This window comes from Emydura macquarii, unplaced genomic scaffold (genome assembly GCF_026122565.2).
Source record: "Emydura macquarii macquarii isolate MOO-44397 ecotype Brisbane River unplaced genomic scaffold, CSIRO-AGI_Emac_v2 contig_3692, whole genome shotgun sequence".
NCBI lineage: Eukaryota > Metazoa > Chordata > Testudines > Chelidae > Emydura > Emydura macquarii.
In genome coordinates this window covers 8,911,392-8,934,585 of record NW_027133829.1, presented here as the reverse complement: position 1 = coordinate 8,934,585, position 23,194 = coordinate 8,911,392, and the positions used below count along the sequence as shown (strand labels likewise).

Genomic DNA, 23,194 nt, shown 5'->3' with positions numbered 1-23,194 from the left:
GCTTCTATAATAAGCAAGCTCTATATGTCCTTAAGGGCTAACTTGGGCTAAGCACGCTGATCTCTTGCTTACGGTGAGTAAACCCAGACCCCCCAGAGTTCAAGCAGGATGGAGATAATCAGTTCATTCTGTTTGGGGATTTTATTCCCCTCCTGCCATGTGCTCTGAGCTGCAAACTCAACTGATGGGGGGGTGCATGACTCAACACCACGGGAAGGAGAGCAGAACCACAAAATCTTTTGTGCTCTTTAAAGTCTACAATAGTCTCTCTGGTATCAATATACCTTTCTTGTTGGGCAGGATGTAACCCCTTTTATTGAAGATCAGCACCTCACACTAGTTAATATCTTTCTCCTGTCTGGTAATGTACAGAGGCTCATGACAACTGCTCAAATATTACCTTACAATATGGGATAAAGATTCTGTGTAAGTGAGATTAATGCATGCAGCAACTCACAAGCATTCAGTAGAGTCTAAGCACGAAATCCATTCTTATAATTCAGATACCTGTTTTAACAGTACTAGCACCCAAGGGAGCCACACTGATTTCAGCTATGTATTTGGCAGTGTCCCATTCATACATGGGGACTTCGGCATGAGCTGGCACCTGGTTTGGCAGTGTTGCACCACGATTGAAATAGTAGTATGCTGTTTTTCGATCGGGTACTCTGTAAAACTAACAGCATTCCTGATTGTCTCCCTTTCAGTGAGCTAGGGATCGAGTCACACAGAGCTGAAGTGACATATTGAGGTCACAGAGCAAGTTAGTTGCAGAGGTGGGCGTAGGACTCACAAGTGCTGACTCTAAGCGGCGGTTTAGTTGCAGCATAGATGTTTGGGCTTGGGCTGGAGCTTGACCTTTGGGACACTCCAAAGACCAGGCTCCAACCCAAACCCGAATATCTACACGACAACTAAACTGCCACAGAGCCAGAGCCCCATGAGCCCTAGTCAGCTGACATGGGCCAGAGGTGGGTTTTTAATTGCAGTGCAGACATACAGCAAGTGAACAGAACAGCAGAGATGCACAGGTTGCAGCTTCCCACTTGCCTAATCCGGGACAGGTGGGAATGATTTGTAGGCATCAGGCAGATGTAGGTTTTAAGGAGGGATTTTTAAAAAGGATGAATTGCAATGAATTTCTGCATTTTGATGGGTATTTATCCTCCTGTGTAGAATTTCTCTTCTTGGTTGTCTCTCACTCAGGCCTTGTTCGTGGTCTCTCTGGGAACAGCCTGAAAGTGGTATGGCTGATAGGTATTTTTATGAGTGAGATGATAATTAACCCACAGATGCTCAGGTCAGGCTACCTTAATTTTATGCCTTGGAGGTACTGTGTTTGCAATCATAACTATGAAATGGTTTATTAGAAAAATCAATTGGGTAGCACACTAGTTCACATAATAGGTCCTAACTGAACTTAGCTAGGCATAATTTGGATATAATTGAAGTGGATGAGCTGGCTCAACTTCAAGTGGCTGTAGCATGCAATATGTGGCTACTTTTCATTACACTTCCATACCAGAAAGCTAGAGTCAGTCATAAACCAAAGCTATTCCCCGGGTTTTGAAAAATGTGCATTTAAAAGCCATTGAAATCTGTGTTTTATACAATACTCTCCAGAGTGAAGGACATCAGTCTCTTGGGTAAACAACACACATTGTCGAATTTATACTGTACAGCTGGTGTGTGAGCACTTGTGCACTTCTACAAGGGCTGCTTCTCCTACCTCCACTTTTGAAACTACCTTTTAAACAAAACAAGAAAAATGTTTCTCTTCCCTTCCCCTTCCACCTCCTTTCAGACCCTACTGTCTGTGCCATTAATAGACAAGTTAAATGTAAACTTTACTACAGGAAAACAGTCAAAATGAAGTTAAAAATCCCCAGACCCTGATCAACCCATAATGTCACCTTAAGGAGTCTGGTATCTTTTTAAAACTTCTAATGCAGCAAAAAGCTCACAGAAGTCCTGCCTCCTTAATACCTTGAGCTGTGGTTTGGTTGGATCTCACAAGCTGTATCTATGCCAATAACTGGATGGCAGGTGTAGATTCTTCCCACTGCTGCAGCATGGTGCTTGGGGACACTGTGTCATGGGTATTATTCTTGAGATGGAGGCCGAGCGTTCATGATAACTTGTATTGGCCACTAAAGATTCTGTAGCTTCTTTTGGAGGAGTGTGTGTGTTTAGCCTAGGTGGTGACCAAATTCCGAGTTAAATTATTACATTCAGTCTTTTTAAAATTTCCAGTCTTGGTTTGACTGTCTGGGGGATTCTCCTCCACAATCAGACCTCAGATTGTGTAGTGTACCTTCCTTTATAAGCTAACTGGTGTCTGTTCATCTTTGATCTCTTCTCTTACTGGGACATTCAGTAAGCTATGGAGGAGGGTGGGGGGTTAAAAAAAATCTTATTACAGTCTTTCATACTGTGTGTTCTCTTGCTGAACTAAAGCTTTGTAGGTTGTCCATGTCTCATAAATGTATTTTTCGCTGTCTCTGTGCTCCTTGTAGTCATTTCCTGGTGGCATTATCTCTGATAGTGGATGAATGATATAGATGATCACTGGGTACTTGGACCTCTGTTAAGCAAGTCTTACCTTACCTGTGGATTTTGAATGTGTTCTTTGTAGTAGCTCCTGCAGCAGAGGATGAAATAACATCCTAGTTTTTGCAGCAGCTACTGGGTAGGCGGAACTTTATTAGCATTAGCATCAGCATTATGAAGGCACGTATATATCAAAAGCAGGACTAAAAGGTCTCAAATATTTGTGATGGAACGAGAGCCTGGGACTTCCAAGATGCATTAATCAGATTGTATTTCAAGGGGGAAGTTGTTAGAAGTAATAAATTCTGTTTCCCTTGAGGTGATATAACAATAATAGCAATTTATATATTGTCTTGGAAAATATCCTTCAGTGTTGTCCCTGGTTAGAGCACTCTAACAGTCTGTCAATGGCAGTAGCTTTCAAGTAGTCACTCTTCTTAAGGCAATTGACAGTTTATCTGATCTCAGCAGCGGAACAAGTGCATGCGAGTTCAGTAATCTCTCTGGCATCGTTCTCAAATGCCAGGTAGTGAAGTGAGAGAGAAGACAGGCTGCTTGAGACAGCGTAATTATTAATCATATTAATTACACTAATGTCTAGGGACTAACCAAGATCAGGGCCCCCATTGTCTGCTACAGCACCTAGCACAATCTCTGCCCCAAAGAGCTTCCAGTGTCAATAGGCAAGTCTGGCAAAAGAGGGGAAAGGGTTAGAATGTACAGAATGTTCACTATGATTGTAGCCAATGGCATCCTAGTGGCACAGCTATTTTGGGGGGTGGTTTAGTGTGTGCTGGGGATAACTAGCTAAACAAAAAGACAAGGAAAGGAAGAGGGGTGAGGGACAGAGGAGGTGAAAAGAGAGAAGGGAAAAGGCCTGAGGTGGTAGAGGGAGACTGAGTGGAAACCTGTGAGGCTGGGACGGGAGGAGGTTGGAGCGAACAGTCAGTTGAACTTTCTCTGCCTGATGCCAGTCAAACTGTAGAAAATATTCTCCATGCACATAGGTCCCTGCTTCTGCAGCTTCCCTGGCTTGTTCCTCTCTGTAGTTTCTTTCTCAAAGTGCAGGTGGCTTTGGGGGAGGAAGGCACTGCATGGGTCCTGCTGCCCCCAGAGGAGTGGGGATCTCTCCTGCACAGTTCTGGGTCTAGTGTCTGCTGGTGGGGAGCAGTGGCCTTGGCTGGGTCCAATTTTTACCTTTTCCCTCTATTTCCTTCCCGTCACCAAGTGCAGCAATTGCTGTGTGAGCTTTGTCTGCCGCTGAGATCTTAAATGCATACCTGAGTAGCCCAGTTCACAGAGTAGGCCTCGATTTAACTCTTCAGCTGGAAGATCTGATCCCAGCCGGTAGAGGCATCCTGGTTATCTTGTAAGGCTATTCAGCAGGGCTGAGCTGCAGAGGACTTTGTCTGTAGATGAATGGTTACCTCCTGTTTCAGACTGAAAATAAAATGTTGCGTGATCTCAAAAGCTGCTCAGACTAGGTACTCAGGTGATGGGCTCCTTTGGGCTTCTGAGGGTGTTATCACATTGCTTTCTGCAGTCTCTGTTCTGCACAGGTTTTCCCCTCTAGTGATAGGCTGATTTTTCACCCCCTTCCTTCCCTCCCTAACTCCTACATCTCTTCCTGCTCCTCTCCTTTTTCCCTGGCTCACACCCTTACCTCCTTCCTTTGATGCTGCTTCTTGCTGATCATCTCCTCAGACTCCACCCACCTCATGTGGGGCCTCTAAGCCAAGGCTTCTCTGCCTGTTGGTTGCAGCCCAAAACTGGGACACCAGAATGTGTCAACAGATCATGTGGGATGCCTGGGGGAGTATTGGGTCTTTTCTGTTAGAGGGCGATTGCATAGCCTTCCCAGCACTCATCCCACAGTAGTGGCTCCCAGCCCCTGGGACTGGCTAGGCTCAGCTCCCTGCTCCAAGCGCTGCAGCCTGGTGCACAGGGTCACAGCAATGCTCAGGTTTGACCCAGCTGCTCCTCTGCCATGATGCCATGGGGTTAGTTGGGCCATATTTGAGCCAGTGGCTCTGCAACTCCAGGTGCCAGGTTGCAACACCATTCTCACAAATTTGGCCTGCCCAGCCCCATGAGGGGAGCCCAGCCTAACCTGAGCAGCGCTGCGACCCTGAAGATTGCAACACCCAGAGCGGGGAGATGAGCCCATCCAACCCCGCAGAAGAGGAGCTGTCATCATGGTATTCATGGTGTACTTCCTATGTTAATGTGTGCATTCGATAGTGTGGCTAAGACGTGTTTAGTGAGCCAGGTGTGCGGTTTTCTTTGTTTTTTTGCACTGAATCTATTTACTAGACAGGCCATCAGGTTTGCAAATGGATCCAAAGCTCAGAAAGGTTTGAGGACCACTGCGCCAGGCACTGCTGTAATACGAATACATACATTTCATGATGGAAATAGGCATGTTCTTGAACCACTGCAATGGTTAGAATAATTTAGATCCTTAAATATTCATTAAGCAAGATATGCATAACATAAAATAATTCCTAAAACACTTGAGAATGCTACGCAACTGGCGTGCTTTGGCTGCTGCTTATTACACTAACCCCAGTCAGCTTGTGCACTGGTCTCATCATGTACTTGGATTGTAAGGTCTTCGTGGCAGGGACTGCCTGGCACATTGGTTCTCAAACTGGGGGTTGCAACCCCCGATGTGATTATGTGGGGGTCATGAGCTGTGAGCCCCAACCCCAGCCAGGTGCGAGGCTGTGAACCTCGCTGCTTCCTCCAGGCGGAGGCACATGGGGAGGAGACGAGTGGTGATGCACAGATACTGCTCACCTCCTCAACCCCCAACGTTCCTCTGTGCCCCCACTGTGTGTGGTGGGGGGAGCAAGAAGCAACACCAGGGCTCCCTGCTTCCAGGTCACTTCCCCCGCGGGCTGTGCTGTGAGGCGAGCATCAGGAGCTGCTGCTCTCTTCCATCCCCTTACGCAGTCCAGGTGGGGAAAGTGACTTGGATGCAGGGAGCCCTGACGTTGCTTCTCACTCTCCCCTCAGAACCCCCGAGGGGTGCGTGGAGGAACAGCTTTCGAGGTGGGAGCAAACAGCAATACCAGCCACTCTGTGCATGCAGGTCTGTTTCCCCAAGTGGGCAAGGGCAAAGGGGGAGTGGGGAGCCCGCAGGGGTTAGGGGCAAAGGGAGAGTGGGGAGCCCATGGGGCCAGGGGCAGGCATCCCCAGGAATAAGGGAGTTGCACTCAGAAGCTTGCCGTGTGAAAGGGTCACCAATACAAAAAGTTTGAGAACCACTAGCCTAGCGCAATGGGACTCTGGTCCCTGACTGGGATCGCTAGGCGGGATCGCAGTACAAATATCCAGTGATTGTTCAACATTCCTGGAACACGTTTATTATTTCCATTACTGTGCACTGTGACTGCGGGTCAGTGGGAGAGGCCATTTTGCAGATCCCTCCCTTTAGGTCCGGTCTGATGTAGAGCTTGATTTTGGAACAGGAATCCCCATATGAGCTCTCTCCCCGCATTCTGGGTCACCTCGAGGCGCCAAGGTTAGTGGACAGGAGCCCAGATAAAATGCCAGCCAACTTAGATAGCTGTGGAAGTAGATCACCTTGATGAAAACGAGCAAGTGTCCGAGATAGTTACAGCAGAGAATTTTTGGAATTCCATATGCCAGTGTAAACCCAAAACATCTGTGCCTTGGCATTGAGATTCCTGCCTTGGTTAGCAGAACTGCTCCTATTGTCACGTGGGTTTGCACAGTCAAAAAAATTGGCTCTGGATAAGGAGATTGTTTCCCCTGTTATTTGTATAACTTGATAGTATGAGGTTAACAATGCTTCAATGCCACTGAATTGTAGCTGTATCCTGTTGAATTTGTACATCTGCTACAATAACTGAAATGCTGCCTTCCTGAAGTGTTGACAGCAGCCTCTGCTGTAGCCTCTTGCTGCTGGCAGTCAGACTCCTCCAGGAGATGAAAGATCAGGACCGAGACTCAGCTCCTCATTGCCTTATCTCGAAAGCTGCTGTTCATCAGGATTAAATCTAGTGCCAAAGAAATCTGCTCACTACTGTTCTGCCTGATACTCTTCTGAGCGCAGGGTTCCCCAACCAAGGGAAAAGCTCCAGAGCTCTAGATCTGCCCCACATCTCCACTGCAAATGTTCCTTCTTCAGACATGGAGAAAGCTGCAGGTGGTCTCTTGAAATGCTGCCTGCTTTCCCTTCCTGCTCCCACTGAGGCCCTTCATGCAGCCAGCCATTGGAGATATTTGGGCAGCCGCCTAGGTTCTCTTCTTTTGCTTCAGTATTACTTAGCTAGGAAATCATGCCTAGCCCAGCCTGTTGGGGCCACAAGCTGTCCCCACTTTGATCAGCATGTAGCTTTTGGGAGCTAGGGAAGGGAGCTGAAAAAGGAGCAAAGGTGGGAAGAGGGTGATACTAGGTCTAGGAAGAGGAATCTCTGGGCTTGCTGTTACCCAGGGTTTATTACAATCTTCTCTAGTTCTATAACCTGCCCCATGTAAATATCCCTGGTGCATGAATGGGAGAGAAGTAAATTTCTTTTGGGAAGAGAGAGGGGGAGAGAGAGAAAAATAGGCAGCCAATTTCTTTCCGTGGTGAATTATTTATTATGCAAGTTTTGAAGCTGTCCATGAGCTGTGGGACACGGAAAAGATGGGACCCAGCTTCAATAGCATCCAACTCCTTTACCTTCCTGCCACTGCAGTGCTCCCGGCAGCCATGCTGCAGAGCAAGTTGGAAGGGCCTCTGCCATGTGGTTTGAGCCTCCTGATCTAGGATTTCTTTGAAACAAAAAAATGTCAATAGCAAGGTTCATTTTTATTTAACTCTCTTCCCCTGCAGTGCTGGGAACCCAGCCATTAGCTCGTGCAAGTCAAGTGGAAGGTGAACCATGGTTTAGTAGCTAAAGCACAGGAGTGGGAATCGGACCGCCAGCAGTCTGTCTCTAGCTCTGCACCAGATTTCCTATGTGATCTTGAGCAAGTCACGTTGCCCATTTGTGCCACAGTTTCCCATCTGTGAAATAGGGACAGTTTAGGGCATGTCTTGTGAAAGCGCCATTCATCACGTGAAGAATGATTTTCGTTTTCCAAACGGAGTGAAATGCAAAAGGTTAACAGTATAAATGGTGACAGTAAATTATATATCTAAGGTGCTGGAAGCAGACAGAATTAAAAACAAGATCAGCGTCCCTTTTAAGGAAAACAGTCTGGTTTGTATGATACAGCAGGGCTGGCTGCAGGGAGTGGAAATGCAGGGAAACTAGTTAAAGAACTCTGAAAGAACAGTATTACTGACGTTGAAAGAACTAGGCTCATCGGTAGTGGACCTCCCTTGCGCACGTAAAGGTTAGATTCCAAATTCTTAACAGCTTTTGCAGTTGGCTAAATTGTTTACTACACCAGCCTGCTGTGTTTAAAAATATTGTGTACAAGCACTTCTCTGAAGAAAGAGATCACATTAATTTTTTTACTGACACTTAATTGTAAATGTAAGAACACCTAAATTAAAGGGTATAATCCTGAGATTTACATCAAACTCTCATTAATGTAAATGGCAGTTGTTTGGGTATCAGGTGGAGAATATTATGCCTAAGGCTTGATGTTGTGCTGAACCAAAGAAACTGCCCCAACTAACTTCATTGGAATACATAATTGATGTGAAGAGCACCAAATACTTTAAGGTCAATGGTTTCCACTTTCTCTTCATTTAGTATTAGGTGGCTATCCTGTAACTTCATGTGGGCATAATGTTAACAATTACTATAATGTAGCTGGTTGGAGTTCCTCTCCCATTACAGAAATGCAAACTTGCTGCACACAAGAAGTACGTTTTGCTGTACTTGTCTGCCTATCAGCCTTGTTTCTGCATTCATGCCCTCAAGAGTATGATGTGAAGTAAGCATGTAGCCAAGTAATCTGGATCTGTGCGGTTCATATAACACACTGTGGAGACATTTCCATTGTAACCCTCTAGGGGAAAGGAGTGTTCTGTAATGGTCAGAGCAAGGGACAATCAATATTCTTGGGTTCTGGTCCCAACTTGGACTAATCTGCTGTATGGCTTTGGATTAGTTGTTTACTCCCATTTTACAGGTTAGTAAAGCAAAACACAGAGAGGTTCATTTCCCATGGGGATGTCTGTAGAACTATTAATGTTTTGTGAAGCACTTCGAGATCTTTGGCTGAAGGATGTTATCTAGGTGCATTCTTGTGTGATCAGTAGCAATCGTGTAATTTCAGTCTTCGTTCCAGGCTGGTGCATCCTGCGCACTGTCTCCTGCTTTGTACCTTATCTGCAACACTGGAATAAGCTTAAAAATGCCCAGCTGCACTAGCTTTAGGAGCGGTTCCATTTGTTGTACTCTTATTTTTCCCAGATTTTAGAAATCAGCATGCTGGAGGGATCTTTAACATTTAAGATAGAAAGACTTGCTTTAGGGAAAAGAGCCTGCATGCTGATCATGTTTCCTAATGTGTCTCTCTGAACAATAATTACATTAGAAGCCCTGCTGGCTTATAGCCTTCAGAACAAACAACGGTTCCAAATTGCCATGCTTCGGCCTTCGTGACTCATACAGAGTCCAGCGCTTTGCCAGTTTCTGAAATTCCAAACTCTATTGATGTCCTTGGAAATAGATCAGTGGACACCCACTCAGTCCATGAGCTTTTAAGTTGATTTAATAATAGAATCTTTTTTGAATGCAAAGGTCAACAAGAGACCAAGTGGATTTTCTCTGAAATTGTGTTTTTTCACCTATTCCATTTGACTTTGTAATTGCTGATGACATTAACTCTGTTCAGATGCTCCTGTCGCTAGACATCTCTCTTCTTTTACATAGGACTGAAATGGTGGAAGAATATTTCTGGGAATGTTAGTAAGGGAGTTGGGCGATAAAGAATGCTAATGCATGGAGCCTCCACTATGAGTAAGTTCATCCTCTCTTACAGAAGAACTTTAACTGTGCAACTACAACCCCAAGTCTTTAACCCATTCAAGATCCCTGATCGCTATCATTTTATACTACATTTCTGAAATCTCAATAGAGCTCTCTTTCTTAATGTTGAACAAGCAAAAAAAGTAGGAAGTTTAGCTTTCTAAATATCTATGGATTTCTATAATTGCAGGAATTGCTCAGTTAAGTTTATTAGGAGATTAGTCCATGGTCTGATTATTGATGGCTTATGGGAGAGGGAAAAGAGATGGATTTTGACTACAGGAAGGATATATCTGAATGGAATTCTGAAAGGATGTTAAATCGTATGGTAGTCTGCAAAAACAAGTAGGAGATTCAAGCTGACTTTAAGTAGCTAGTAGAATCACCGAGAAGCAGTTTGGTATAGTAGTTGGAACAGGGGACTAGGAGTTGGACTTCACCTAGCTCTGCTACTTGGTAATTCTGGACAGATCATTTAACCCTACTTTTCTTATCGCTGCTTCACAGATGAGCTTTACTATGTGGTGTGTCAGGGTGCACTCACTGCAGGTGGCACCACCTCCTGTCTGTCCTGGGGATTAGCAAGGTGTTGCACCCTCCTTCCGCAGTGTCCCTCCTGTTGCCATCTCCCTCTGTGGCCCCCCTCGTTCCAAGAACTGCAGCCTCTCTTTGTGACGTGGCCCTCCAGCTGGGTCACTGCAAGGTTTCCACTTTCAGGGTTTACCCAAAGTCCTTCTGCACATACAGTCTCAGGCAGTCTTCTCCAGTAGTGCCCTGACAATGCCACTTCCCCAGTGGGCCAGTAGGGAAACCTAGGCCTACCCACTACTCCAGGTTCCAGTCCAGGGAGCCTCAACCCAGCAGTTCTGGGCTTTACTCTCTCAGCCCTCACTGCTCCTTCCCTGGACTGCTTCCTACTTATCTGGCTTCCCCCTCTTTTGGGTTTGCCAGTCCGAGCTCCCTCTTCCCAGGGAGTGACTGTAGCCTAGTTCCTTGCACTGTCTTGCTGCTCACAGCTCCTGGCCTTTTATACATGCCCCTCTTGTTTCTGCCCAGCTGAGCCCATTTCCAGGTATTGGCCTGCTCCCTGTCTCCTTCCTCAGGTGCAGTCTGGGTAGTTAATTGGCCTGCCTAGCCACTTTCATTAGGCCTGTGTGGGGTGGGCACCCCGTCACATATGGATATCTCCAAATGGATGGTTCTATCAAAAGGCAAAGTTTTGGTGGTTACAATTTAACTTTGCTGTCTTAAGTCACTGTTTCCATTCTCATATGGAATCCCTGAATAAATGACCTTAGCAAATGGGCAGACAAATGCTACAGTGGTGTAGGACTTGTTGCTTTGCATTGTAAAATGACTTGAGGTGCCTGCATACTGGGGAGATGTGTGCAGAATAAATGCCTGGATAGATCTGAGGGAATACAAGAGCTGCTTTTGTAAAGTAACTTTCTGCCAGTATATCAGAACAGCTCTAGCTAGGTAGCCAGCCACCTGGAGGGATTTGTTTTGTGGGACGATTCTGTTTTCCCTACATACTCACTTTCCCTGCCTTCACGTCTCAGGGAGTTTCTAGTTAAACACAGAATTTAAAATAAAAAATAAATTCAACAAATCAAGGAAATCAAGAGTTCAAAATAAATCCACTCTGTATGTCACCTATAAAATCTCCCCTTCTCCTGGAGCAATTGTACCCTTCTTGTAGGGACAGATTCCTTTTCTCCTTCCCACCTTTGTCGACTGCACAGCTTGGAGCTATTCAACTAATAAAAACTGCATTTCTGCTGTCTAGCATTAAGTTGGTGACACAGATGATCCAGAGTCAGGGAGCATGATGTGTATTTACAAGATGTTAATGTTCACTTCCTCTTCCTTTCTAAACATGACATGTTGTAAAATTGTGTTTAAGCCCATCCTGTTCATAAAGGGTAATACATCTGAGCTGTGAGTAGTAAGCTTTGAGGATTAGTCGATGAGCTTAATCCCACTACTCTCAATCCAATCACCTCTAATCTTATTACAGTGCTCAGCTGATTAAAATGAATGGTGATTCTGCTGGGGATACAGCTTTCACTAGTCTTTTCTATGGCTCTTCTTGGGCTCAGTTTTGCAAGATGCAGTATGCTCCTAAGGAGGGCATTCAGCACCTCTTGCCTGTTGAAATCAGGGGTAGCTGAGGGTGCTCAGCACATTGCAGGATTGAATCTTTTGGAGATAATGGTATAGGAGTTGTGCAAAGGATACCATCTAGTCAACTAGAATAGTACTTGGATTTAAACCCATTTTTCTAGGTTTAAATCATGATGCTTACAGATGCATGTCCCTGTGGGGTTAAATATTGAATATTTAATGTAGTTCTTCTAAATAACGTATTAATTTTAAAAAGTTATCAGAGACTTCAGTGTTGCTGAAGATTATTGGTTTGATAGTCCTCAGAGACTGACATTCTCTATTTATCTAGAGAACAAATAGAGCAAAAGGCAGTGTTAGCAACACACAGCACATGTACCTCCTCACTCTGCACCACTGAACCTCAGCACTGCCCTGTAAGACTGGTCTCCAAACCAGTTCAATCCTTATGTCTTTTCTGAGCCAAGGATGCCAGATATTATTGTGGTGCTTTTGTCCTGTGGACCCTTGACCACTAGAAACTGGAGATCAACAAACTCATTTCACATAGGCCACCAAAGAGCAGTTGGAGGGGAGCAGTTTCATTCACTCCAATTTGAGCTTCTAAGGATTTGCTTAGGTGACAATCAGGAAAATGTTATTATTCTACGGGTTAATGATCAACATTGGCTCCATTATGGAGACAATCTGTGCACAGTATATTGATATTAAATCTGTTGTGAAGGCAGATACTGCATGAATATTCTCTATGTGGGTGACTAACATGGCCAATTTCAGTAACATTTGGAACCTTATGACTCCTTTGGTGCACATGCAAGCAGTGTGCAATCAGCCCAGCGGATTGTACTGTTGGAGCAGGCATGGTTAGTGCTTGTGTTCCTGTAGTGAAGGGTCATTAGTCAAGCATTTTCTCGTATGAACTCTGATTTTCTGGTACTGATATTTCAGATGTTTTGTTGGCTCTCTGTTGCTGAGTAGCATACAAGGCAGCCTTTGTTGTGCAGTTTGTGATGTAGTCAGTCTCCCTTCAGTTAAACATGGTTATATTCTTCCACCAAAAATAGTGCCCTCTGCCTCCCATATCCAGATTGTGAGGCAGTGATCCCATTATTTTGCACAATTTTAAACAGGATTGGACTATATTGGTACTTGGATGGAAGACCTCGATGTAAAACCAAATGCTACAAAAAGAGGTTTTAGTGTAATGGGAGGTGTTACTCTTTCCTCTAAAGCGGTAATGAACCAGCACCCAACCATGGTGTCAGTGGGTGCTTTGAGCCTGGAGATGCTGTATTGAGGATGAGGTACTGCGGTCCTGACCTCTAGTTGCTATTAGAGTTCCTGTGGCATATTTCAGAAAAGTTTGTCCTTATTTTGTGCCCAAATTCTTATTTGGGTTGTTCTGGTTTTCTAATAAGCTCTGTAATTTCAACTGGATGTGGAGTTCTTTGCTTCTGAAGCAAAATGGTTTTGTAGCGTTGCTTTATGCTATTAGAAAGTTGGTGTGTTCCAACCTAGAGGTGGGTGAACATCAGTGGTGGATGTAATGGTTTGTACGCACAGTTTGTAAACTTCGTAAAGCACTTTGAATGCTCTTTGAACTGAAAGCAGTGATATAAATGTAAGGCCATGTCTACACTACAGAGTTAAGTCAACTCAAGTTACACCAACGATCATAAACCGTTATAATTACATCGCTTATGCATGTTCACACAACACTCCTTGTGTTGGCAGAGCACATCCACAGTTGGTGCTCTAGCACTGACAGAGAGAGCAGTGCACCGTGGGTAACTATCCCACTGTGCAACTCGCCACTTTCAGCCGCTAGGAATGGATCGCAGTGCGTCAGGGTGAGGGCTCACCATCCCATGATGCAGTTTTCTCCATCCCATCATTCCATGGGCTTCCAACAATATTTAGCACCATTTTTCAACAGCCCCTGTAAACTGTGTGCCCACCATCTCTGTCTAAAAGCATGGCTCCTGCACAGCTCTCTGGTCTTGTGATAAGCATTATGAACACAGCATGGCTGATCATGCAGTATTTCGTGAGCTGCAAATCTGAAAATGAATCCATGGTGCCTGCCCCTTCTGTATACCATGGAAAGAAACCGTTCCAGATTGCTTTTGACTTTCATGGAGTAGCAGCACACAGTGGATCATTGTTATTGGGCTTGGGAAACAAGCACAGAGTGGTGGGATTGCATCGTTATGCAGGCATGGGATGATGAGCAGTGGCTCGGAACTTTGGGATGCGTAAAGCCAGCTTCATGGAACTGTATGTAGAGCTCGCCCCTGCCCTGCGGTGCCAGGACACCAAAATGAGAGCTGACCTCTCAGTGGAGAAGTGTGTGGTGATCGCTATGTGGAAACTGGCAACTCCAGACTGCTACCGGTCAGTTGCAAATCAGTTTGGAATTGGGAAGTCCACCGTGGGAGTTGCGGTCACACAAGTGTGCTGGGCCATTAATCGCATCCAGCTATGAGGACTGTGACTCTGGGCAATGTGTGGAAAATAGTGGATGGCTTTGTGGCAATGGGATTCCCTAACTGCAGCAAGGTGATAGGTGGCATGCATATCCCAATTTTGCCCCAGACCATCTTGTGATGGAATACATCAATACAGAGGGCTACTTCTTTATGGTATTGCAGGCACTAGTGGATCACCATTATTGTTTCACTGATATCAACACAGAGTGGTCAGGGAAGGTGCATGACGAAAGCATCTTTAGACACACTGGCCTATATAGAAAACTGCAAGCAGGGACTTTCATTCCAGACTAGAAGATTCCAGTGGGTGATGTAGAAATGCCCATAGTCATCCTGGAAGACCCAGCCTACCCATTGGCTCATGAAGCCTTACACCGGAAACCTTGACAGCAACAAGGAGTGCTTTAGCAACAGGCTCAGCGGGTGCAGAATGACCATAGAATGTGCGTTTGGCAGATTTAAGGGTTGCTGGCGTTGCCTTTTTGGCAGGTTAGACCTCAGTGAGGAAAATATTCCCATGGTCATAGCAGCCTGCTGTGCTCTGAATAACATTTGTGAAGCTAAGGGGGAAAAGTTTCCACAGGATTGGAGTGTTAAGGCAGATCGCCTGGTGGCTGATTTTGAGGGTTATTAGAGGGGCTCAACGGGGGCCTATTTGAATCAGGGAGGCTTTGAGGCAGCATTTTGACAATGAACCCTAGTAATGCCTTTCTGTAATGCATTCAGCAATGCTTTGTTTACAAGCATCATTCCAGGCAGCAAGTAATGATTGCTTCCTGAGCATGAATTGTAGTTTGCAATTGTGCCTGTTACCACTGTGTATGAATTCCAGCAGCAACCACTGTATGTAGGACAAAAATAAAGGTTAATTTTCTTTCTATGAGTACATTTTTATTAAACGGCAGTAATCAATACACACAATTCAGTTGCTTGTAAGGGATGTGACACTGAGGAGAACTTTCTTAATTGAGGCTCTCTCATAGCTGTGTGTAAGTCCAGCTGTCATTCTGGAACCTGTCCAAAGGGGTGGAATGCAAGGGGTACTGCGTCAGGGTGGGAACATGCAAGGAATGTGTGGGTGGAGTTTGGGGAGAACATAGAATGCAGTTCTATATGGGCTGCGGGGGGAGGCAAGCACACAAGTGTTCTGACCGCAGCTCAGTCAGGGACCTCAGCATCTCTATTTGGTCCTCCATCAGTTTTATCATCTGCTCCTGGCCTTGTAAAATATGCTCCTGGCCCTGTTTCCTCTCCAGGCTATCCATTTTTAGTTTTTCATTAATTGTCTCTCTCCACACCCTCTGATTGTGACCTATAGCACATTCCTCTTTACTCCTCCTGGTTTGCCTCCTTATCTGACTGAGGTGCTCTGCTGGTGTGTAGGAGGTTCCCCTCAAGGGCATATCTGCAGAAGCACAAGAAATAATAAACACATGCAATATTGTGAGTGCACTTTCAGCCTTGAATCATAATAGTTAAACACACCTCTTTCTCACTCCCCCTTGGCAAGCACACAGCTCGGCGAGTGCCCTAAACTCGATGAGTTCAGTCCAGGGGGGAAAGGACCAAGATGGGGCAAAGGGTCTGGGTGGTTTTCAAAGGGGATCACTACAAGTGCCTAGGATCACTATTGTAAATTCTGGCACCATTTTCCACAGGTGGGGGTGATAGAAGCCGAAATCTCACTCCTGAGGATGCAGGGGGCATCTTCCGCATGCATATGGCTTCAGACCGGGTCCGTATGTTGCTTGCCTTTGTGTTGCTGTGGTTCCTGCAGAAGTAATTGCCGATTGCCGCAGCAAAGTTTCCTACAGTGGAGTCATCCTTCCTCCCATCCTCCTTACCGCAGGGTCTCTGCTTTTCTGGGAAATGAGCCTTATGTGGCTGTAGGACAAGCTGTGGGTAGCCTTCCCAAGGATCTTTCCTTCAGCATGGTGGTGACATGCACTGCCTCATGTACCGTAGTTTCTTTTTTAAAAAAAAATATGCTGTAGAAGTTCCCAGCCCAGATGGACCTTGGCCACTAAGTACACTGTAATCCTATAAGCCACTTGGCATGTCCAGCAGATAGAGCAATGTACACACAGTACACTGGCACCTGCCTGGTTCAGTTGACTTGCAGAACACATTCAGGGAACGTATTAATTAATTAACACATTAATGAATGTGGAGTGGCCTTGCACATGTGTTGCATAGCAGCATTTGATGGGTTTAAAGGGTTCTTTGGCATTTCATAAAAATGAATTAATCACATAAGAATTTGCACCCCCATGTTTCGGTTATTTAAAATTGGACTAGGCAAAGCCCTGAAGGAACACACTGTGGAATGAACACTCCTTTACTGGCTGGGATGAAGGAAGAGGTGGACTAGATGTGGCTTAGTGGATGTCCTGTGACTGTGTTTCTAAATGAATTTTGCCTTGATCTGTGTGATGATAGGTTTATGTGATCACTTGGTGCTTCTGCCCTTGTACACAGAACAACTGAAATAACAAAAGAAACAGGTGGAGAAACAACTCCTCCATTTCAGTGGAGAATCCGCTCAGTTCGAAACTCAGCTCTCCTGATTCCGAAGCGAAGCTTACATAAAGCAGGATTGTTTTTTTTTTCTGAGCCCTGTACTGACTCCCCAAAGCACACTCCTTCCTAAGAGGTGGGAAGAAGGTGGCATTGGCCATGGGATTTGGAGCTGTACTGGACCTCTGCCAAATGCTGATTGCTTTGGTCCATTGGAATTGTGCTTGCAGTGAGCTTTGACCCACTGTCATCTCACCATTGTTTTCTGGGAGGCTGATGTAAAATTAACCCAGGGAGCGAGCATGGGAGTGGCCCTGGTTGGGAGGAGGGGGAATTATGCAAAAACCTGGCAGATTTTCCAAAGTTGAAGGATCAAACTAAGGAGCTTTAACAACCCGTAGCAGTGTCAAGGTCACTGACTCCTGCAAAGCCACATGCCAACTCTGGGGCTAGCTTTTTGCCTGCTGTATTGTCCCTGTGGATTTTTCTATATAAAGCACTTTTCCATTGAAGGATAATAGTGGTGAATTCAGAGGGGCTCTCTGCATGACGGCTGCAAGGAAGAGAAGCAAACATTGAGACACTTGGACTGAACAACTGAAACATACTTTGATCTGGAACTTACTATTGTTAGGCAAGGACTAGCTCAGTGAGACTGAGAGGCTAATATTCATTTTAAGGTCCAATATCTTGTATGCAGCTAAAACTGGAAGCAAATGCTGTGCATCACTCACAGGCTGGAAAACCCAGCTTTCCATTGGTAAATGTACTTATATTTCTATTCCTGTTCATTTGGAAGAGATTGGAACTTTAATTCCCGTAACCCTTATTGCCATCTTGTTTGCTTTCACCGTTTGAAGTCCAGCCTGATTATAGTGGCTGATATCTTGAGAACCATTAATGCAAGAAACCAGTTCTTCATTCCCTCTGAAAGCAGCTTTGGAATCCAAGTTTTCAAATGGTGTTAATCGCTAACTCTAGCAGTTTACAAGATATCAGCTGCTAAAATCCTGTTCCAGTTGACATGTGGGGTGTGGAGGAGCAAGGTGCTTTGCAGAATGACAGGATCTGAAGGTCTGATGTCTTCTTCCTGGGATCAGAAATAATTTGATGGCACCAGTAGATGTGCTTCCAGGCCCATTAAACTTTCCAAATCACTCGCCCAAAACCAGTGATCAAAAATGAAGGAAATTGCCCCTTAAGAGCGGTTAGAGAATTAAATAAAAAGAAAGATGCTAAGAGTCACTTTTGAGTGTAAATTCCATTTTCTAATTTTGAGGTGCCCATATCCTGTGCTGTTTGGGTTTTCAGCTTTGTAGGGTAACACTTGTTGGGTGGGTGATGTGCTTCTGGAGTCATGTGATTGTGAGAGAAACTCAGCTTTCACTTAAAACAAAAAAAGCCAATGTGGTTGTGGAGAAAAGCTTGACAACATGACCACTGAAGACTAAAAACGCAGAAGGTTGCCCCTCAACTTCCCAAAATTGTTTCTTTTTAAATACCTCCTGATTTTAAAGCCAGTCTTATGCTTTTCTTAGGTCTTGACTTATGACTTAAAGGAGGCTTTGGAACAAATTGATAAATTAAACAGTAATAAATCACCAGGACCAGATCGTATTCACCCAAGAGTTCTGAAGCAATTCAAATGTGAAATTGCAGAACTACTAACTGTGCTAGTAACCTATCATTTAAATCAGCTTCTGTACCAGATAACTGGAGGATAGTTAATGTGACACAGATTTTTTTTAAAAGGGTCCAGAGGTGATCCTAGGAATTACAGGCCAGTTAGCCTAACTTCAGTACCAGGCAAATTGATTGAAACTACAGTAAAGAACAGAATTATCAGACACATAGATGAACATGATTTGTTGAGAGAGAGTCAACATCCTTTTTGTAAAAGAAAATCATCCCTCACCAATCTACTAGAATTCTTTGGGGAGGTCAAAAAGCATGTGGACAAGGGTGATCCAGTAGATATAGTGTACTTAGATTTTCAGAAAGTCTTTGACAAGGTCCCTCACCAAAGGCTCTTAAGCAAAGTCAACTGTCATGGGATAAGTGCGAAGGTCCTCTCCTGGATCAGTAACTGGTTAAAAGATAGAAAACAAAGGGTAGGAATAAATGGTCAGTTTTCAAAAATGGAGAGAGGTAAATAGTAGTGTCCCCCATGGGGCTGTACTGGGACCAGTACTGTTCAACAAATTCATAAATTATCTGAAAAAGGGGTAAATTGTGAGATGAGAAAATTTGCAGATGATGCAAAACTACTCAAGATAGTTGAGTCCAAAGCAAACTGTGAAGAATTACAAAGGGATCTCACAAAACTGGGTGACTAGGCAACAAAATGACAGATGAAATTCAGTATTGATAAATGCAAATTGGAAAACACATTGGAAAACATTGGACATTGGAAAACATAATCCCAACTATACATACAAAATGATGAGGGCTAAATTAGCTGTTACCCCTCAAGAAAGAGATCTTGGAGTCATTGTGGATAGTTCTCTGAAAACATCCACTGAATGTAGAACAGCAGTAAAAAAACCTAACAGCATGTTAAGAATCATTAGGAAAGGGATAGGTAATAAGACAGAAAGTACATTGCCTCTATATAAATCCATGGTATGCCCACTTCTTGAATACTGCGTGCAGCTCTGGTCACCACCTCTCAAGAAAGGTGTATTGGAATTGGAAAAGGTACAGAAAAGGGCAACAAAAATGATTAGGGATATGGCACAGTTTCCGTATGAGGAGAGATTAATAAGACCTGGACTTTTCAGTTTGGAAAAGAGACAACTAAGGGTGGATATAATAGTGGTCTATAAAATCATGAGTGGTGTGGTGAAAGTAAATAAGGAAATATTATTTACTCCTTTTCATAATACAAGAACTAGGGGTCACCAAATGAAAGTAATAGTTAGCAAGTTTAAAACAAACAAAAGGAAGTATTTCTTCACACAATGCACAGTCGACCTATGGAACCCTTTGCCAGAGGATATTGTGAAGGCCAAGAATATGACAGGATTAAAAAAAGAACTATATAAGTTCATGGAGGATAGGTCCAGCAATGGCTACTAGCCAGGAGGTACAGGGATGCAAAACCATGCTCTTGAAGTGTCCCTAGCCTCTGTTTGCCAGAAGCTGAGAATGGGTGATGGGATGGATCACTTGGTGATTACTTTTTCTGTTCATTTCCTCTGACTCTCGAAGATGTAGAGAAAGCTATCAAAGAGATTGCAGCTGGGAAAGCAGCAGGCAATGATCGGATAACTCTGGAGCTCCTAAAGACAGGAGGGAGAAAGCTTGCGAATGATATCCATGTACTTCTCTGCACCTGCTGGGAAGAAAGTCACATACCTTAGGTTCTGAGAGATGCAGACAATTACTTTATACAAAAATAAAGGGGACAGAGCAGACTGCAACAACTACCGAGGGATATCTCTGTTCAGTATGGTTGGCAATGTGCTTGCAAGGGTCCTTCTGTAACAATTTCAAGTCCTTGCTGAGAGAGTTTATTCTGAGAGTCAGTGTGTGTTCAGAGCTGGACGCTCCACGGCTGACACGTCCTTCACAATGAGCTTGTTGCAAGAAAAAAGCAGTGAACAGGCACTTCTCTGTGTGGCATTCATTGACCGATTAGAGGCCGTCGACACGGTTAGCAAGAATGGCATATATAAGATCCTGCTGAAAATTGGCTGTCCACAAAAAGTGCTGTCCCTATTTAAGGAGTTCCATGAGGGAATGAGGGCAACTGTCCAGTATGAAAATGAAACCGTCTGAGTTTAGCATTGATACTGGCATGAAGCAAGGCTGTGTCTTAGCACCTACCGCTTTGGCATCTTTTTCTTTATTCTTCTTAAGTATGCTTTTGGAAATGACCAGTTTAGCATGCTAATTGAATCGAGGATGGACAGCAGCTTGTTTAATGTCAGCAATTTCAGAGCAAAAGGCATGTCACCCAGCTCATTATACGGGATCTGCTCTTCACAGATGATGCTGCATTCGTCTCTAATTCACCTGATGAATTGCAGATCATGATGAATAAGTTCTCTGATGCATATATCAAGTTCGGCATGGTAATCAGTATTAAGAAAATAGTTGCCATGTCACAGGGCACAAACATCCTACTAGAGGCTACATCAGTTATGAAACTCTGAACAACCTAGATCACTTCTGAACATAAGAATGGTCATACTGGGTCAGACCAATGGTCCGTCTAGCCCAGTATCCTGTCTTCCAACAGTAGCCAATGCCAAATGCTTCAGAAGGAATGAATAGAACAGGTAATCATAAGTGATCCATTCCGTCAGCCATTCCCAGCCTCTGGCAAACAGCAATCCCTGCCTATTCTAGGTAATAGCCATTGATGGACCTATCCTCCATTAACTTATCTAATTTTTTTTTCAACCCCGTTATAGTCTTGGCCTTCGCAACATCATCTGGCAAAGAGTTCCACAGGTTGACTGTGCATTGTGTGAAGAAATGCTTCCTTTTGTTCTTGCTGCCTGTTAATTTCATTTGGTGATGCCCTAGTTTTGTGTTATGAGAAGGAATAAATAACACTTCCTTATTTACTTTCTCTACACCAGTCAGGATTTTATAGATCTCTATAATATCCCCCCTTAGTTGTCTCTTTTCCAAGCTTAAAAGTCCCTGTCTTATTAATCTCTCCTCATATGGAAGCTTTTCCATACCCAAGAAGCTTTTCCATATTCATTCTGCTGTCTTGGCTCAACTTTAATCAGCTCACTTAGCCTTGATACAGAACTTGATGTGAGAATCAGCAAAGCCTCTGTCACATTTGGCAAACTTACCTCACATCTGGAATAACAAGCTTCTAATCCTGAATACAAAGGTGTCCATTTATCAGACTTGTGTCCTCAGTACCCTTCTTTACAGCTATTAAAGCTGGGTCACATACTCCAAGCAGGAGCAGAGATTGAACAGTTTCTCTGTCTCAGAAAAATCCTTGGAGTCACTTGGGACCAATGGATCAGTAATGAGATCCTTGAGAGACTATGCTGGACACTCGCATGCTTCACTAGCTGGGACACATGGAGTGCGTGACTCAAGATCGTCGTCTGAAGGTTGTGCTCTATGGCCAACTCAAGAACTACTTGTGACGCAGAGGAAGACCAAAGCTCCGATGCAGCGACAAGGTCAAGCGGAGTCTCAAAAAATTCAGCCTTCCCACTGACAACTGAGAGAGCCCTGCTCACAACCGCTCAGTCTGGAGAAGCCGGGTCAAGGCTGTGCAGTCATCATGGAGAGTCGTCAGAGAGCCCAGGCTGAGGTTCACAGGTGAGCCTGGAAGCAGAGTGTGTGTCAACCTCCGTCTGGCAAGTGGACCTGTACCCACTGTGGAAAGGTCGGCTGCTTGTGTGCTGGGCTCGTTTCCCACACTGCTGCCAAGCACCATTGACTGACTGACTTTGTCTTTGACTTTCATCTGTCAAGGTGTTGGATGGCCATCGGTCCCCCTACAGCACCGCCATTGGCCACTGTCAGAAGACAGGATACTGAGCCATTGGTCTGACACAGTATGGCCGTTCTTTATGAATTGTGAATGCTTGGGGATGGAACACTGTCTAATGCCAGATACCAACAGGATCAGAGTATGAATTTGGAGAGGTGCTGAGCACCTGTAACTCCCATTCACTGGGGAATGAGTGCTCAGCACTGCTCAGGATGGAGCCCTTAGGAACTGCAATTTTATTATAAAATAACCCCTATTTGCAGTGCAGTCAGTGATCAATAACAACTGAAGTAAATAGTTCTCCATTTGCCAGGCTTCTTGAAGATAATTTTTTCACTGCCCTTATTTGCTGTCTCCTGATTGAAAATTGCTGCAGCATCCACAGAAAGAAATTCCATTAAAAAACAACAACAAAAGACAAGGCAAAAGACTGACCTCTAAAGTAATGCATTGAAAGCAGGGAAACCCTGAGATTTTGTTACACATGATATCAATTTCAGTGGAGGCAAACAGGGGAGTTTAGACCTTAAGTCCCCAGTCCTGCTCCCATTGATTCTACTTACTTTACCTTTAGCAAAAGGCATTCTGTTAGCAGTAGAGAATCCAGTCCCGATTGTAAAATATCTTTTGGATCCAAGTTTCAGGTTCCTAGAATTCCACTACTACTGATGAACTGAATTCTCTTCACTCAGGCCTGGTCCACACATTGATTTTTGTGTCATCATAGCTATTTCTGTTAGGGCTGTGACTTTTTTTGCTTAAATAGTTCTATCAGAACACCGCCTAGTGTGGATGCTGTTGTACCGGTATAAAGGTATCTTATACAGGTATAGCTTATTCCCTGGGAATAAACCATATGGGTATAAACACCTTTATACACTGTAACTGCATGCACATTATGGAACTTGTGTCACTTAAATTATACCAGTATAGCTGGGAACAACTTTGTGTGTAGACAAGGCCTCAGAGTCTATAATGAACTTACTTTTTGCCCCACTCAGACTGATGAATGCAGATCTTTGGAACCTTTTTCTCCACAAGGAACATTTCAGAAGACCTAGCCTGGGAGTACTCACATGCTGAAAGTTAGGCAT

General features: G+C 44.4%; 1 protein-coding gene across 4 annotated transcripts in view; it reads left to right on the top strand.

The window, feature by feature from the left end:
- The window catches only part of CNNM2 (cyclin and CBS domain divalent metal cation transport mediator 2), a 190,966-nt gene that overhangs the window by 84,467 nt on the left and 83,305 nt on the right, over positions 1 to 23,194 (top strand). The window lies entirely within an intron of this gene.